The following is an 18,710-nucleotide window of genomic DNA, read 5'->3' as shown; positions in this document are numbered from 1 at the left end:
TTTTCAAAATTATTCATTCAACTATACATTTTCTATTAAATTTCACGATTTCTATCAGTTATTAACTCTTTCTGCTTTCAAATGTTCACGGCTTTAACACTTTTTTGATTAAGTAATATAGCTTATAATAACACCTTCAACTTTGTTAGGTTTCTAAGAAAATCTTGAAAAAAAATTCCTTCATATCATTCAGGTCATCATACATAACTCGATTATAAATATTTATCAAGCAAATATTCAACAAATTCAAAGTTGTAGTCGTTTGAAATTGAAAGTATCATCGTAACAAAAAACTAATAGGTTTTTCTTCCTTTAATTTCTTTAATTTCTTCACTTTGAAGGATCGTGAAATTTTTGGAGACATGGGTTTTAAACTAAAAACCACCCTAAAGCGTGACAAATGATGAAGAAGATAATCTTTGTACATATATATATATAGAACGCATTATTGAATTTCATCCTTGTGAAGTAACGCTGGTAGAAGAATTATCATGAAGATGATCATGAATGTAGAAAGTAATTTTGTTCTACAATTAAACGTCAAAATCAGATATTGAAATTATATAACTTCCAGAAGGATGCGAGAACTCAAAAGCCAAATTTGATAATTAATATTTGGGCTGATATTAACAGTACCACTGTTAATGAACCATTCTTTGAATGAGGAACTTCGAACATGAATAAAATATGCAACTAAAATAGCATTTCATTCCAGTAATACGGTGCATCACTACACGTATAGTTACCACTATTTCGAATACTCCATACTGCTTCACATCAAATTTCTCCTTTGATTTAAGTCATCAATCTTATCTAACCTGTAGTTTCTTCATCAATTTAGATGATGAGTGAAAATGTACTCATTATACTATATATTTCACGATATATTCATGATTGAAGTGTTTGCACCAGTCTTTTTGAGAGAAATAAAAGGGTGGGAATGAGCAAATGTTCGATATTATATAAAATATTGAACAAAAATTGTTAGAAAAAATTATGGAATGCCTGCATTTTTGGTATTAGGTTCTAAATAATTGAAAAATTGCGTATTTTGAATTTTCCACAGAAACGCCTTTTAATTTAAGAGTGGGTAAGTTAGGTTAGGTTAGGCTAGCAGACTATGACTATAATCGCAAAGATGAGAAAGTATTAACTCTTTGTTACTTTTTTGTTAACTCTTTTATAATTTTTCTTCTCTCATTCTCGGTAATAAACATATCAAGCTAAATACAGGAATTGAAGATACCGTCTTCATACCTGCAAATGTGTGCTTAACTTACATTTGAGCTCGAAACACCGTGCACTCCTCGATGCACGTGTTCAATAAAACACACCACATTTTTTACTGCATATCAAATTGGGCAATAATTACTCATCTTAATTGAGCTTAGACTGACAATTACTAAAAATGCCATACCAGATATTAATGCTTCTTGAAAACTTCGGCATTAGAAAAATGAATTAGCAGGAGATAAATTGTCGACTGAGACAGATTTCGTTCTAAACTTCTCCAAGATGTTCAATGTGTCATGTTCACGATCATTGTATTGTATGTTGTATTATTGACAATCAACAAATATATTTCAAAGTAATGTTATTTCAAAAGGAAATTATCCAATTTGTTTGATTCAGGCGATCTTTATTTCTATTTCAAACTATTGTTATGGAACTTTTTCCAAGTCTATAATAATTGGGATGATTTGTGATTATTACCAGTGGAACTAAATCAATAATTCAGTTCTTTATTCTCGAAACGGTATAACTTTTCGGCTTTCTTTTGAAATACTGATTTGAGTAGGTGATTCATTCCATTTGGTTCATATTTCTTCGCCTATAAAGAAATAATATTCGTTGAAATAAAAATAGGACATTTTAAAGATATAGAAAAAGGACGTAGAATGGTTTTTTCCATATAAAAGAAAATTTATTGCAGTTTTATCCCTTTTTTTATTTGTGTTATAATAGTTTTTAGACGATGAATGTTCTTTCTTAAGGAAAAGGGAATTATGTTAGGAAAATAAGTAGATTGGGTCATTAAATCGAAAAGGAACCTCTTATCTTCTTGATGTACTACTAGTTAAAAAGAGTTCCTCATCATAATAGGAATATTAATATACATATTCCTTGTATATTCATCCGTCTTTTTTTACGGATGTTGATAAAAAACAACCCTCGAGATAAATATTTAAAAAATTGAAATTCGTACCGTTACTAATTCTTTGTACTATGCTACTTCTTAGGAGTTGGAGCCTATTTCCGAATTCTCGCAAATTTTCGTTTCTATCGTCTATCGGTCTAGTTTGAGTGAGTTCTTGTATCAAACAATCTAGGTTACGTTTATCCGAAAAACATTGCTCCAACGCGTCTTTTAGCAAACTCCAATTAGTTGATTCTATCCGATTCCCTACCATTAATTGTGTTTTTTTCCCTGTATGCATTCAAATATGTGGTAATTCAATTCTTTGTCACCATAATTGGTATAAGTTGCTATTGAACTTTCACATCGAGAAATAAAAATGTCCAACCTAAGAACTCGCCATATTTTTAAGTTCTTTTTCAGATGAAATTTGATTCTTATATAATCAAGAATCGCTCATGAATTATTCAATAATAATCTTTGTTGCCCAATAAAAAATTCAATATTCCTAGCAACTATCCACCTTGAAAACCGTAAAAGGGATAGGAGATACCAGTTTCTTCTCCGAGTATCTGTTTCTCCAAAGAATTGGTCTCGAAGCTGAGAAACGGTGACGTGAAGTCCTCACCAATATAATCTCTTTAGATTCGCGACTAAACGTCTCGAAATTCAACTGCTTAACGACACAAGCGAATTTACAGTGTTTTCACGACTTAGCGAATCTAACTGACTACGCCAGATAAATATTTGAAAAATTGAAATTCGTTTTTAGCGGACAAAGCGGCATATGGCGCTCTTAATACAAGGACAAAGCAACATATGCCGACCAAATAGGAAATATGGAAAAGAGATAAGAATGTCTACGTTTCAAAGTGGAATGATAGGCGGAAGTATTAGCAATTACTACCAAATATCATCCTCAGTTAGTAACTGTTCAAAACAGGTATGGACAAGATAAAGTAGAGCCTGTGGAAATATCTCATTATAATATGAATATGTTAGGATCGATAGTAGTGATCAAGTGATCAGTTTCTTATTCTTCACCGAGGGAAAGTTTTTGGACATTACTTTTTCGAATTCGTATTATATACGTAGAACGTTCGATAAAAAACAAAATTTTCTTCAACTTTGGGAAAATCTCATAAAACACTACCTAAGCATATCCAAAACAAATTTTGATGGCAGAAATTTAGTTCATTGTGGGCCCATTCGTGGTGGAAAAAAGAAGACGCAATGATAAGCCTCTTTCTCAAGAAAGGATGGATGAGCATCATCCCCATCAGCTCATGTATTTTCTAGATACAATTCCTGATGCTAAGGATCCTCAAAAACGGCAAAAAAACGGAAAGAGACCAAGTTCTTAAAAACCTTCCCCGAAAAGCTTCCTTTACTATACTAGAATACTATAAGTCGAAGAATTAGTTACTGCCTTTATTATTTCCTTTATTTCCATTTACATTGCAATGAATAAGGTTTTTAGTACAAATTATGTGACGGCATACGCCGTCTTTGTCCCAATAAGCCAATTTTCCACTCGGCCTAGGACAAGACGGTATTTGCCGCTGGTTGTTTTTTCTTTTCATGAAAAATTTATCCCTACCATTTTTGCATCAATAATGTATTTTTAAAATTATTCTAGCTTTTCTATTGCATCAAATATTACCATGCGTTTTTTGCAGCCATCATTTTTCGCCCGTGTCCGCGAACGTGTTAAGAACAAAACTTAACTAGATAAGTGTACAAATCTAAGTAAGGTGCCATATTATATTTTATAAGTGTTAGCAAATTCTCGCCCCGTAACTCTCGTATGAATCAAGTAAAACTTATAAGTGAATTGGTTATCATAGATGACTACTGTACTAACAAATGGTTTTTGACACGAATTTCACAATAGAAGAATAAGCAGGAATTATTTGAATATTGAGAGAAAGTAAGAGAAATTGTCTTATAACATCCAGACTATATCAACAGCGGTATACTAAACGGAGACACCCAAATATTCGTGCGTTTGAAAGATTAATAGAGCGCTTTGTTTGTACTTGATCAATGGTATATGAAAAACACGAAAGAACAAAAACTGTTACTACGGAAAAAATATGATGTACTGCTAGCCATTATCAAAAATCCGCACATTAGTACTCATGAAATATCACGCCAACATGACATTAGACATTAGTGAAAAGTCGACCATTAATATTTACAGATATAAATACATCCCACCACACCAATTTATTATCTTTACTGATTAAATTTAGTGGAAAAGCTTAAGAAGAAAATCCGTCTTGACAGATTTTTCTAGTGCTTTTTGGTGATTAGGCAAGATTATTGAGAAAAGTGCATAATTATCATTATTCCTTTATAAACAATCCTTGGGTTGTAAAATTGTCGAAAAAAGTGATTCACGAATGATTCAGGTGGTACTATTGGAGACTACTAAATGGGCTGCATTTCTTTGGTGAAACAACAATAATTTATTATAAGTTGTGTGTGTTTCCTTGAATAAATATTGTCGCTACAACTTTCTTTTTTCGAGGAGAACATCATTGATGCACAGATTTATACTACGTCATCATATGTCTCCAACAGTTCTAGAAATTCTGGGGATAATATTTACCCTAGTAAATACGACAAGATTTTCACTTCCATCGTTAATACGAGATTAAAAAAGTATACGGAGTTTCATCTTGAGAAATGTTAATATGGATTTAGACTCGGAAGATCAAGATTAGAATGCTATACATGTTTTAAATCAAATTATAGAAAAATGTTACGATCAAGATATAAATATTAATTTCTAGTTATAGACTTCAAACAAGCTTTCGACAGCTTGAAGAGATACAATACTGAAAGACATGTCAAAATTGCACGTCCCAAAAACATTAATAGAGCTTACCTGAATGATGATAACTGAGTGTAAATCACAAGTGACCAAGAGAAATGGAAAAACTCAAAACTTCGATATAAATCGAGGAGTCAGAAAATGTGACGGACTATTTAATATTCCACTGGACGGAGTAATAAAAGACTGCAAGCTGACAGATACAATTATTACTGAAGAAGTCCAAATATTGGCATACGCAGATGATCTGGTTAGGTTAGATAATAACGAGTGTGAAGAGCCTAAAAGACACATTCTTGAAGATACAGCAGAAAGCTTGTAAAAGGGGGCTAGAACTAAATGAAGGGAGAACTAAGTCTGTGGAGCTAGAAAGAAAAACGCCAAATATAAGAATATGTAGATAGGGAAATATATTTTAAATACTTAGCGAGTTAACAACCATAATGATTGAGGAAAGCAAATTACTCAAAGAATCCAAGCAAGCTCCCGAGCGTATCATAAATTCTAATGCTATTAAAAAAAATCGGCAGACGTACTAAAATGGAAATCTACAGAACAGCAATAAAGCCTACATTAACCTATGAATAAGAAACGATTAATTTAACAAAATCTAATGGAGAAAAAACTAACAGCTTCGAAAGAAAAATAATAAGAAGAGTATATGAACGCAGAAACTAGAGAAATCTCAAATGAAGAGTCCATCACCAGATTTATAAAATCGCAGTGAATACGATTGCTAAGATACATAAAACGGATGAAAAATTAGTTAAAAGTTAAAAAAATAAAATAATGGAAACTGGCCCAAGGAAATACCAAAAATCCAATAGGAAAGTCAAGTAACAAGTGATCTGAACAGAATCTGAATCCGTGGACGATGTAGTACACGAAAAAATTGATAAAAACAGCGGAAAAAAATAAAACACGCACGGATATATAGTTTAAAAAAGAAAATGGCTAGAACGTGAATTGGCATACCACAATATATCAGTCAAAAAGCTCTTGATTGAGCAGTTTCATTCGTATTTGTAGCAATTTCCTCAAGTTAGTTTTAACCAGAACAAATGACACTAGTGAAACATAGAAAGATCTAAATAAGTGAATTGTCTTGACGCTTTTCTAGTGTGACTTCTCCGACATGTCCTCAAATCTTTATTCTTTGATCCTTGTGCTTCTACGGATAGCTCCCCTTCAGAATAAAAAATCACACGTGATCTACGAATTGATATTTTGGGCATTATAACTGGCAATTAAACCATGTATAATGTTCTATATATAGTTTAGTTGTTTCTATGGTGAATTGGGCAAATACGCAATAGGTAATAAAAAATTTCGTTCATAAGATATTGAATAATTGCGAATAACATTCTGAACTTGGTGACATATTTCTGTATTATTTCCACCCTTCAGCTCTAGCCAAAGGATGAATAGATTTTTACGTATCAAAGGAATAGCAGTAGAGTGAACTAATCGCACATAAAATCAATTACATAAAAATGACGATAGTTCTAAAAGGAGCAAATATGAGCAACTAATTTTTGTTTAACTGATTCTATATACTATGCTCCCTATCCCTACAAATAATTTACAACCTATTGTTTTTTCTTTTACTAAAATTTTTTTAAGAAAACAATTCATATATTAATATAAAACTTCAAATCAAACGAGCTCCTGGTATTTCAGCTTTTGCCGAATTTCATAATTCCACTATATCCAAGCAGCACCGGCTCCAGGGCGCAGTTCGTAACAGTATCAAATATTGCTTACAGTTTTTTCATTGAATTATATTTGTTTTATACAAAGAAATTTCACTTAATTTTGAAGGAATTTGAAAATATTTGAGAAATTACCCGATCCTATATGGAGTACACTCCAAAGAACAGAAAATGCACATCATGTGCGATTTAAAAATATATTAACGGCGAAAACATTGATAAAACAAAAGGAAATTTTTCATATTTTTCTGTATGTCGATCTAAATCAAATTCGTTAAATCATCACGCATATTAATTCACCATTTATTAACTAATTATTATTCATATACGTAGTGTCTATGTCGTTGCGTTTTCAATATGAAATAGGTCATATCTTCACATAACTGCATGTTATACCCTGTTCACATATCGTCGCTGCTAAATCAACACAGCATATGTGTAAAAATTGAGCTTTCGAATTAATTCCGTGAAAAATTTCCCGTCTATTTTTATGTAGAACGTGTAACTAAGTCAAATTCGTCAGATACCGTTTGGCCATTACGTATTTACGTGAAATAGATATTTTTTTACGATTACAAGGAATTAAATGAAAAAATCACCAATCTTTACTTCAGTTGTCGGTGGTATATCAATTGTGAAAAATCTAAGATCAAACTTCACAAATATTATCTAAAAAAAGAAGAGGGGTCTATCCTCGCAGAAATCAACTACTAGTAATGCTTATTTCTCAACTAACTCATACAATGTTTCTTTTTTCACGTCGAGAAAAAATCAGTATGATGTTTGTCTCATGTATCAAAACACTAAATCAAAATACGACAGCATTTTGTTACGAACAAGTTCGTGAAATGGGTCCTTAGGCCGGCACTGTGTAGCTACAATGGGATTTTGAAGTATCGGCGAGTTCACGAGGCGCGTTTAATCTCCTTTTTATAAATAGTATACGCACCTTTGATGTTTTCTCTTAGAACTTTTTATTATAGCAGGCGGTTTATTTACAGTATTTCTATTAAATAATTTGTAGAAAAGTTTATTTTTTGTTGTGATTTGTTTTTATTCAAGAAGTTTGTAGGTTTCTATTTAGGATATATAAGGAGTTGTGTAAGCGCAGTTAGTTTAATTTTTAATAAATAGTCGTAGTGAGAAGAACTAAATGGTGGAAGTAATCGTAGAAATTATTGAAGTGATATTTATAAGTAAATTATCATAAGTTAAATGTATTGTATAGTGTGTAAATAAATTAATAACGTGAGAGAGAATGTTTATTAATTTACCCCAAGAATAGAAATACTGTAAACGAATACCAAAAACATTACAGTATGAAGAAACCATATCCAGAATAAATGAGGATAGGAGAACCATAGATTTAATCGTGGCAGTCAGAAATACAAGCATGTCGGGTCAATAGAAAGAGACATCTGCCTACTACTACATTTAAAATAGTCGTTTAAAATTTGATAATTTTTGAACTAAAGGGACAAACAGTGAATTATCACACTTGGAACAAGATAAAAGGATAATGAAAAGTGATTTATATTGGAACTGGTACTGAAAATCTACAACATTTTAACAAAAAAGATGGCTGTCTAGTAGACATCGTCATTTACAGTGAAAATTATTGTGGAAAACAACTCCTTGATGAATATATTATCTGTTTCTCATGCTAAATTGATTTTCAAAAGAAGCACGTATGACATAAACACATATTCGAAAACTCATTTTACAGGTGTGCCAATTTTATTTCACAGCGACGATACATCAGTTCAATTTTCAGATAGATGAAACGTATTTGTAAAATAATTTTATTATTAACTCATTTTCCTAATAATGGAGTTATTATTATCATGATTTGTTGCTCGTAAAGAAACGTTTTGAATCCGATTTTCCTAAATTGATACAACCTTGTTTGATATTTGTGTCTAAAGGTTAAATCTCAATTACTGTGTTTGTCAGTTGTTTATTTACATTTCGAAAAGTTTTTCTGACGATCTTGGTAATGAAAAAAATTGAAGTTTGCTTGGAATTCCATATTTCCAATGGAATTACGAAAAACGGAAACGTTCAAAATGTTAAAAGAGTGCCAGTTGCCCATTCGTGTCTTTTAACGTCGAGAACATGAAAAAAGTTTAGGGAATCCTGCTCAAAATTGTCGTGTCAACATTCAAGAGATAGCAGAGGTTCACAACATCTCTAATGTATCGACTAAACATATTTTGGTTGATGTTTTGTGTATGAAGCGTGAACTCGTACCAAAAGACATCAATAAACAACTTCGAGTAAAAGTCGCAGAAGAGACGCTTATCAACGTAGTTGGGTATTCTACATCCATCAAAAATCAAATTATCCTCATCCTCATCTTCAATTACCGTCATGTAGTTCACTATGAATTTTTTTCAGAAGGTCGAACAGTCAACAAGAGTACTAGGTGGTGGTTTTGAGGCGTCTGCATGAGGAAATTTGTCATAAACAACTAGATTTGTGTGCAGACAATTCATGGATTTTTTCACCACGATAATGTGCCATTTTTTTCCATAATAATAGTGACTAATTTTTATCTAAACATGGGTCATTCCTTGTTCACCGTATTCACCAGATCTGTGACTTTTTCCTCTTTTAGAAACTTAAAATCCACTTTGGAAACCATACCATCCAAAGTTTGTATTAAAATAAGTGGAAATGCTCTTTTTTTGTTAATCTGGGTTTAATTTGATCACATATAGTGAACTTACTAATTTTTGGAAATTTCTTGTATTCATATCCAAACTACATGTAGTAAATTGAAATTTTGGAAGTTTCTATTCATACTTCCCAATTTCTTCATATCTATAAGAGAAATACTGTAACGGACATGTAATTCCAGTTTCAGCTTTCATTTGTTTATTACTTACATCATAATCACGTACGACCATCAAATTCTCCAGATTTTTGCATAAATTCAGGAAAGCTGCTTTAGAAACATTTGAAGTATTGATTAATTTTTGTTTCAGGTGGATCGTATAACCACAACTTCGAATATTGTACAACTACAAGGTAAAATAATCAAATTTCATATATATCTTTATCAAAATCATATAAACTTCGTATTCGATAAAACTAATAAGTATTTGATAATATACTCAACATTATATTGTCATAGAATGATTAACTACAAATCAAGCAGCGATAATCATCTCGCTAAATGGAAAACAAAATAAAAAACTTTTTGAATTTGATTTTTATTACACTATTATTCCATATATTTAAAAAGCATAAAATAATAAGCAATGAGGAACTTTTTCACAACATTTTAGGATACTGTGAGTCTGCAATTCAAGATTGTGTCACTTTCATAAACTATAAGGCTTCAAGTGTCCTGACCTTGAGAACAAAGATTCTTTATCTTTTCAGACTAGAGAAGAAAAGAGATCCGTTTATAACTGAAATCTTTTTTGTCTGTTTTTGAGGGGCAATAGAATGGTACGAAATGTTGGTTTAAATAAAAGGGAAAAAAGTGAATGATGGCTTCCTCGTGACTCTTAACATTTGTTATTAACGATGTGCTTTTATGAACGAATGTCTCTTGACAAATAAATCTAATCAAGTAATTGATTCTTAATACTTTGAAAACGTACAAAGATCAGTGAAATATTCATCAGATTGGAACTGTTTTATTTATAAATTTTCAGTTTATTGTACCTGGATCAATTGGATTTACTGTCTTCATATAGCTGAATTTTCATCACAAATTCTTAATTTATTGTGGCCTACGCTTCTACGTATTCTAAGATCCTATGTTTCGATTGGGTTTATAAACTCGATTTTAATTCTTATATTCTTTATACGAGGGCTGTTATCAAATGGAGTGAGAAAGAAAGAAATTTATTGACAACTATGCATGAATAGAATACTTATCAATAATAACCAGCAAAGGATCACCCTGTATATTTTTCGCATTTCCAAATCCTTAAGAAATACTTATTATTTCTCAACAAATGCCATAATTTCGGAGTTATAGCTACATTTGCGTTGAGATATTTGACATTGCAATAAATTATTATTGTTGAAGTTAATCGAAAGTCACAATGGATCGAAACAACGAATTGATATTTGAATGATATCAGGATATGGCGATACAAGTCAACAGGAAAAGTTTGATATCTTTAATAATTTATATCCTAACCGAAATCCCATAACAAGATCTAGTGTCCGTAAATTAGTAAAAAAGTTTAACGAAACTGGTTAGTAGAAGATTTATCCAAATCAAGCCGCAGAAAAACTGCATCAATTAAAAACGAATTTTTTGTTATTTGTGTACTGTTATAACACGATCCACACTTGAGTACTTGACAAATCTCCAGGGAACTTGATATTTCGCAGGCATCCGTAATGAAAATTTTACGTGATAATAAATTCCATCCATACAAAGTAACGGTGGTTCAACAATTGTCAGATGACGACTTTGATAGACTTAATGATGGAAAAATGTTACAATCAAAACGATCCAAATTTTTTGAGTAATGTTATATTTTGCGATGAGGCCACTTTTTGTATTAATGGAAACGTAAATCGGCATAATTGTAGATACTGGTGACGTAACAATCCTCTTTGGATGCGTGAATCCCACACCCAATATCCCGAAAAACTGAATCTATGGACTGGAATAATAGGCGACAAAATGATTGGTCTCTTTTTCATTGAGGGTAACTTAAATTGTCCGGCGTATTCAGTTTTATTGGAAAATAGTGTTATACCTGAGTTAACCCGGATATTTCCAAATCCAAGTAAGTATTTTCATTCATATTCGAAAAAGAAACATTATTAGAAATTTTTAGACAATAATAATATTCCTAACGACAATATTTGGTCAGTAATATAAGATGGTCTCTGACCTCACTATGCGTGTGTGGTGAGGCAATACCTAAATAATGTGTTTCCTAGAAGATGGATTGGAAGACGTGATTTTATCGAATGAAATCCGCGATCACCCGACATTAATCCTTCAGATTATTTCCTGTGGGGTCACTTGAAAAAAATCGTTTATAGAACAATATTCAGGAATTAAAAAATAGGATTACCACAAAGATAAGAAGAATTGAGCAGTCAGGGATGTTGTAAAATATATATCAAAGTATTGAAGTAAATGGACAACATTTTGAGCATCTGTTGTAATCGCCTTTACTGTATGTTTTCTGAAATTCGTAATATTTCTACTTCAAAAATTTGGATCTACTTCTAAAATGATACAAACATTTAAAGATTTGTCTTCAGTTGTTTTAGATTTTTTGCGCCATAATTTTGATAAATATTTCACTGCACCAGTTTCGATAAACTTTTGCTAACTTACCGACACTTACGTGATTTGTATTAGCACATAAATTATTGAAGAATATTCAAATTAAACGATCAATCGTAACCATCTAAATTTACAATATTTAGTTTAGTGTAACTTTGGTAAATGTAGCTATAACTTCGAAATTATGGCATTTAGGTATAGAGTATATCACATGAAAAACAATCAGGATTTCTAAAAGCACTAAATATATAGGGTGGTCTATTCGAAATAACAAAGTTCATTACTTTTCCGGAAAAATGAAATATCTTACAATAATGTAGATACCACCGTAATTCCGGCCATATCACAAGACCTTTGCGCACAAAAATTTATAAAATCGTAGAAGCCGTTTTCAAAATAAGTTGCTTAGTGCATTATACACACAATTCCTCATCATCGTGAAATCTCTGCTAGTTTTCTCCATTATTGGAAATAAGTGGAAATTTCTTGGATGGAAGTCATCAAAATTTCGTAAGTCAACATTTCTCTAACTGTTCTCAGAGATTATGTAAACTTTGACAGCAATTTTTCCTTGGTGATATAATTTTCAAATATTTTTCTCTTTTTTTTTTCTTCACCTCCACACTCAATTTGTTGTACGCGTCTTCTAATTTCAAAACTACCTTCAGACGCTCACCTTCGAGATTAATTAATTTCCATATGGTACTTCGCCGTTTTTGTCACACAGAATATGAAAAAACATATCCCAACTACTTCACGCCTCGTATACTTTCCGTTGTCCGATCTCTGGGACCTGAGTTATTTCTAATCACTGTTTCAATGTTATGTTAGTGAACTTCGAATTGTTCAATTCTTCTTGCTTTCTCCTTTCTTCAGATATTGTTTTGCATCAAAGTTGTCTACTCACACCACTATCTATTATGAATAGCATAGTGATACAGAGATTGGGTACTTGGGGCCACTTTTTTTTAAAAAGTGGATGTATATTCTAGATATCTTATGTACGGAATAAATTTATACACTGACACTAAACTATTCACAATACTAAGCACTAACACTAAGTATAGAGCACTTATTTAATTGTTCACTATGACATAAAAAGAACTTTTCTGTTGTTTTCTCTACAGAAGCAGTCATAGCAGGCTATAAAAACTTTACAAAGGAATATCGCTTTATAACTGGTGCATTCACCAAACTTTAGTATTGTTTCATATAATCGAACAGTCTGGTAAGTGGACGAGATCGAAATTACTTTGACTTATATCATTTCAAAAACTAAACGAATTCCTCGCTTATTGGAATAAAAATATGTTATATTTCTGGACTTCATTGAAATTCTTTGGTGTGATCATAAATGGTTTTTCACGTTTAGTTTCCTTTATTGTGAGAAAATAATTGAAAATTGAGCCGTGAACAAACCCTTCTAATTGGAATTGATATTTACATCATATATTGTTCATAATCATAACCAACATTGAAAACCACATTTGAAAAACTCTAAATTAAACTCAATATTTGATGGTGTAGCAAATAGAAATCCACTATGTGGATTTCAAAATTGTCTAAGTGAATATTCGAAATCCCATTGAAAGTGACTTAACCAATCCTTGATGTTTATAGAAATTTGTATTCGAGCCTAGAATGCCTTAGCTGCAACAAACGAGACTTCTTCACACTCACACACATATATCCAAAAAAAATGGTCATTTTCTCTGATTTCAATGGATATTTACATTCATATGGCCTGAATAGTTGTACTCCTACACATCATTCCTCACGAATTACTGGGAAAATTAAATTGGAAAATGTCATGTTCTAATACTTGGATCATATATAATTTATCATTTTCAAAGATCAAAAATATCGCATTCAACCGAAATGCACAATAATGAATTTTGCAAATGATGGAGAAAAAAGACTTTTGAAAATAAAAAAAATATATCAAATCAGAAGAGGGAGAAACAAGTGCAGAAATTCTTGCTACAAAGAACAAACTTGCTTTTAAAATTGTTTAACTTGACATGAATAGCTATGGGCTCGTCGACAGGGCTGCCTACGTAGTAGATGTTGAATACAGTACCCTTTGTAGATCTCATTCTATAAAAATTTCTTCCTTATTTTGTATATAAACTAGTGAATACACATAAATGTATCAAACAAAACAAAATAACAATTATAATTCACAGCTATGCTTTCTACACAATTTGGTTACATTAACAAAATTTTATGGATTGATAGACATGTGCTAAGAAATCATTTTATTAACTTTATGAATTTAGGTATTAATTCGACAAATGGGATTGATTTATTTTCTTTTGTCAACAAGAATCAAAACATATTCCACTCAAATAAACTCTTCTTATTGTGTAGATAATTTAATTATATTTCATTAATTATAATCATCATAATTGAGTTCTTAATAATAAGTTTAAGGTAAATATTTTGAAAATTAAATAGTAATTCCTTTCTTGTGATTAACTATGAATTGCCGGTTACCTTGGGGCACAACTGAATTTATTATTAAAATATGACTTTTTTAACCTTTTTTCTTCGTGTCCTTACTATTGATTCACTTGAAAAAATTCTTTACTTTTATCTTCTCTTGCCTTTTTCTCTTTCTCCTCCATTTGTGTGACTTGCATCCCTGAATGATAGTCCGTCATAATTCGATTATTTATTGAAGTTTATTTGACGTCTATGTCACTTTCCACAAGATGATTGAATGAACAAAAGAATTAGGTTCATGGGTTGAAACGCGTTGGAATTTTAAAATTTTTCGATGTTTTGGCTCCCACTTTGGAGCCATTATCAAAAGAAGGGTGGAGATAGGATCATTATTCATTCATTGGTAAGAAGTGATCCGATTCCGTGGTCTCAATCTGCCTACTCCACGCAACGATTCACCCCTTTTTCTTGGTTGTCTTGAAGGTCTCAATCTGCCTACTCCTTAGAATTTCACCGATAAATTTAAAAGCTGGAACAAAAATTTTTAATAATTAAATAAAAAAAAAAAAAAAATTGCTTACCATCAACAACACTGTTGATACTAACACACTCACTGCTGGTGTTGAGTTGACTAGGGAGCTAGTTGACTGGATCTTGTAATTATAGAGGAACTATAGTCGGGTTTTGAGGTTTTGGCGCGCGCGTGAAGTATACTATAGGCAGGAGGGGTGATAAATGTGTGGAGATCGACTTCTTGGAGGGCTCTAGAGGAAATGTTGTTGTTGACCGGAGTGGTATTGAAGGTAAGTGAATGAAGGAGATGTTTCCAAGTTGCCTGTAATCACTGGCTATTATCTCTTGTGTTCAGATAGTTTGGACGTTTCTCCTGGAGTAGAGCGATACTTTGCTTCTATTGAAATTGATTGTGTGTCCGGTATGGATACGATCTTGGACAAGGGTGGAAGGAACATCAGAATTATTGACAGGCAACAAGTTTTCCTTGACTCGGACATACGTCGATTCGTCTTTTCTTTTTGATAAAGATTTGATGAGGACTTAAATTTCAAATCTACTCACATTTATTGAAAATTTTGGAATCAAAATACATCCTGAAATAATATACAAATTTGAAGTTTATTGATTTTGGTTGCTATCTAATTGATTTTTTTCAACATGAAATCAATCCAAATCTCTATTTCATTTAATAATGTTGAAATTAGCCAGATGTCTGTACAGCAAAATTTTGAAGCACATATATTTCATTCTGTCTTCCAATGAATAGGAATTTGAATGATTAGGTATAACAAAACGAATGAATTGCGAAATTTGGCAAAAAAAGTTCATACTTGAGTTCAATTTACACACAACCTCCAGAAAAGGTGCAGGTATGTTAGATCATGAAGTTCCACATCTAATATTCATTAATGAAACTCTCTTTGAGTTGATATTTGGTTTTTAAAAGTATCAGCTCACGAAGTAAATTCAAGCCGACGAATAGAAGCAGTACTCGTCAATCCTTAAGGCTTTGTTTATAATTGGAGAAAAGAGAACTGATTGGAAATAATTGTCCAAAGACATCATTGATCTTTAAAATTCGCATTTAGAATATTATCAAGCACTCAATGGATGACATAATGACCATTTTTCTGAGAGAAATATTTGATTTCACGCATTCCATCACTTGGTATAATTTTGCCACTTCCATTATTTTGAGACTAACACTATTTGCAGTATTTCATTGTCTCATATTTCACTTACATATTCAAACACTAAGAGCGCGACTAGAAAGACACGTAAATGTTTGTTTCCACAAATTGTTAAAATTGACATATTTAAATTGGAGTAGATTTCAAGTGGATAGATGGAATTTCATCGTGTGGTTCAGCGATGTGTGAATGTCGGAGATGTTTTGTATGTGTTGCTTGTCTGAAGCCATCGTGAAGAAACGAGAATTTCAAATTGATATTGGATGCGGTATTGTGGTGATCAACAACCAGAATAAATGGAATGAGACCTAAACATATAAATGTGTAGATTCGTTGAGAAGAATAATTACATTCCTTATAAACTGCTGATAGATATTTTAATTTTCAATCTTAATGCTAGAAAGATAATCTTGGCATTTTCAACATCGTTATTATTGGCATTTGTGTAATTTAGATTAAACAAAAATCGTTGATTACTGATGTGTTGTGTGAGGTAGTAATTCTAGAGAATAAACAGATTAAATACAAAGCCGTTGCATACAGGTTAACTGTGTTTAGTTTTCACGGCAGTAATAACTTTACAACAACATAATGGACACTCTCATGAGTACGTTAGCTACTCTCATGACAACATATATCTGAAATAATATATTGCCATGGACGCAAATTACTAAATTGCATGATCTCTTTCGTTTAGCGTGAGATAGGATAATAAAAATATGTTTAATCCTGCTCAAAATAAGTTATTGTAAACTTCAGTGCACTGACTTTCAATTTCTCATCTACGAAATTGGTTTTATATTCAAACGATTTATGAGAACATTATAGCGGAGCTATCTCCACATGATTGGAAATTTTAGAGATTTCTATTGAAATTTTGTGTTTTAAGCAACAATTATCAGAATTTTTTAACAAGCAATTTTCATATACAATTTGTGCTTTCACAATTAGCAAATGGTTATTAAGAACAAATGACCTGACAAATGAAAAATTGACCTGAAAAAAGTTCTTTAGACTTAAAAATATTTTAATTGAGAGATAACTACACAAAACATACATTTGTAAGAATTGTTATAACATCGGAAAATCGAGAAAAATAAGAAAGTGTACATATTTGCCTATGTAGAATTTATCAATTTATTTTGTTTCTTTAAGATGTTTAATTTAGCCTTTTGGTTTTATTTTTGCGATTATTTAGTAGTTTCAATTTTCGAACAAAAATATGGATAATATCACATATTATTTATAGCGGTATCTTATACCGATGGTAGTGAGAGTGTTAAAATTTTTCAGGATAGCGGTTAAAGGTTGAATATAAATTGATTGATGTGAATATTTTATGTGGATAAAATGAGCTAAAAATCACAATTGCAAGAAAAAACGGAATTCTAGAAACAAAGTCAGTGACACAGATGAGAAAATTAGATTATCTTCCAATTTGTTCGCCGTCGATGGCGTTCAAAGTGTTCGGGTAAAGTCGAAATCAGCTCGGTAAGAGCTCGAAATATATTTGAATAAGAAGTGAATTATTGAATCAATCCAAACATCTATATTCCAGATACACTTGTAAGAGATCGACTTTTCACGCTTTTTACTATCAAATCGTTATGTCTCAGTTGTAGCAATATACAATTGTGTTTGATAGTCAAGTCAAAATATAATTACCAATTATTCATATGTGATTGATAAGAAAGGCTTTTTTTGATTATTGACCTGCATCTCTTTTCGACGAATATATATTATCAATATACGATGACTTAGAAGATACCAAAGCAATATTGAAAGAAAAGTATGAATAAGAAATAGTAAAATGTGCTTGAATTACGGTTATCAAGATTTAAGTATCTATCAGTTTCTCGTAACAAATTCACTGTCAGAATGAATATGCCGTTTATTCATTATGAAGGTCGGAAAATTGATATTTACCAAAGTTTTACTCAAACGATAATTAGATCACCATGATTAACTATACGTAAAATAGCCAATTACAAGCGATTAAAGAGAATTGATTAGTGTGGGCTTCATTCGATTGAATATGTATGTGTTAACTTGTGATAATTATGTATGATGAATTTTAGGAATACATGATCAAACTTAATAACATGCAAATCTGTCGTATCATACATGAGTGGAACACTTTGATGTGTTGATTAACAACAAACGTTGGTTAACAATATTCAGTCTAGCTCATACTAACTCCACTATTATTTTGATGCTGCAAAGTACTATTAGATATCAGTCAGGGCATCTGGAATCTGCTTTTATTCTAAGCTATCCCATACAAATTAATATCACTATCAAATGTGTATAGTAACATTTCATTGACTCAAAACTGAAGAAATTATTACAACAGACATGGATATATAGATTACATAGGAAATGCAAATCCGTCCAAATTTTTGCCAGTATTAATAACGGTATTCACCTTAAGAATACTGGTATTTTCGGTAGTGAAACATTAGCACTAGTTGATACACGTTACAAGGAAATTTAATTCGGAGCATCCCCCATTCACTTAAGATCAAATGAGATCCTGTTCACTGTAGCTAAAGACTGTTTCTTCAGGGCGGATTGTTTTTTCAATACGTAGTCTTAAATC

At 31.5% G+C, this 18,710-nt stretch overlaps 1 protein-coding gene across 1 annotated transcript in view; it reads left to right on the top strand.

Annotated features, from left to right (window-relative positions):
• The window catches only part of LOC130446774 (connectin-like), a 776,872-nt gene that overhangs the window by 290,048 nt on the left and 468,114 nt on the right, over window positions 1–18,710 (top strand). The window contains exon 4 of the mRNA XM_056783223.1: window positions 9,676–9,718. The gene's annotated coding sequence lies outside the window, so the exon portion shown is untranslated. The remainder of the gene's footprint in view (window positions 1–9,675; window positions 9,719–18,710) is intronic.

This window comes from Diorhabda sublineata, chromosome 7, assembly GCF_026230105.1.
Source record: "Diorhabda sublineata isolate icDioSubl1.1 chromosome 7, icDioSubl1.1, whole genome shotgun sequence".
Taxonomy (NCBI): Eukaryota; Metazoa; Arthropoda; class Insecta; order Coleoptera; family Chrysomelidae; genus Diorhabda; species Diorhabda sublineata.
This window is presented reverse-complemented; position numbering and strand designations above follow the sequence as displayed.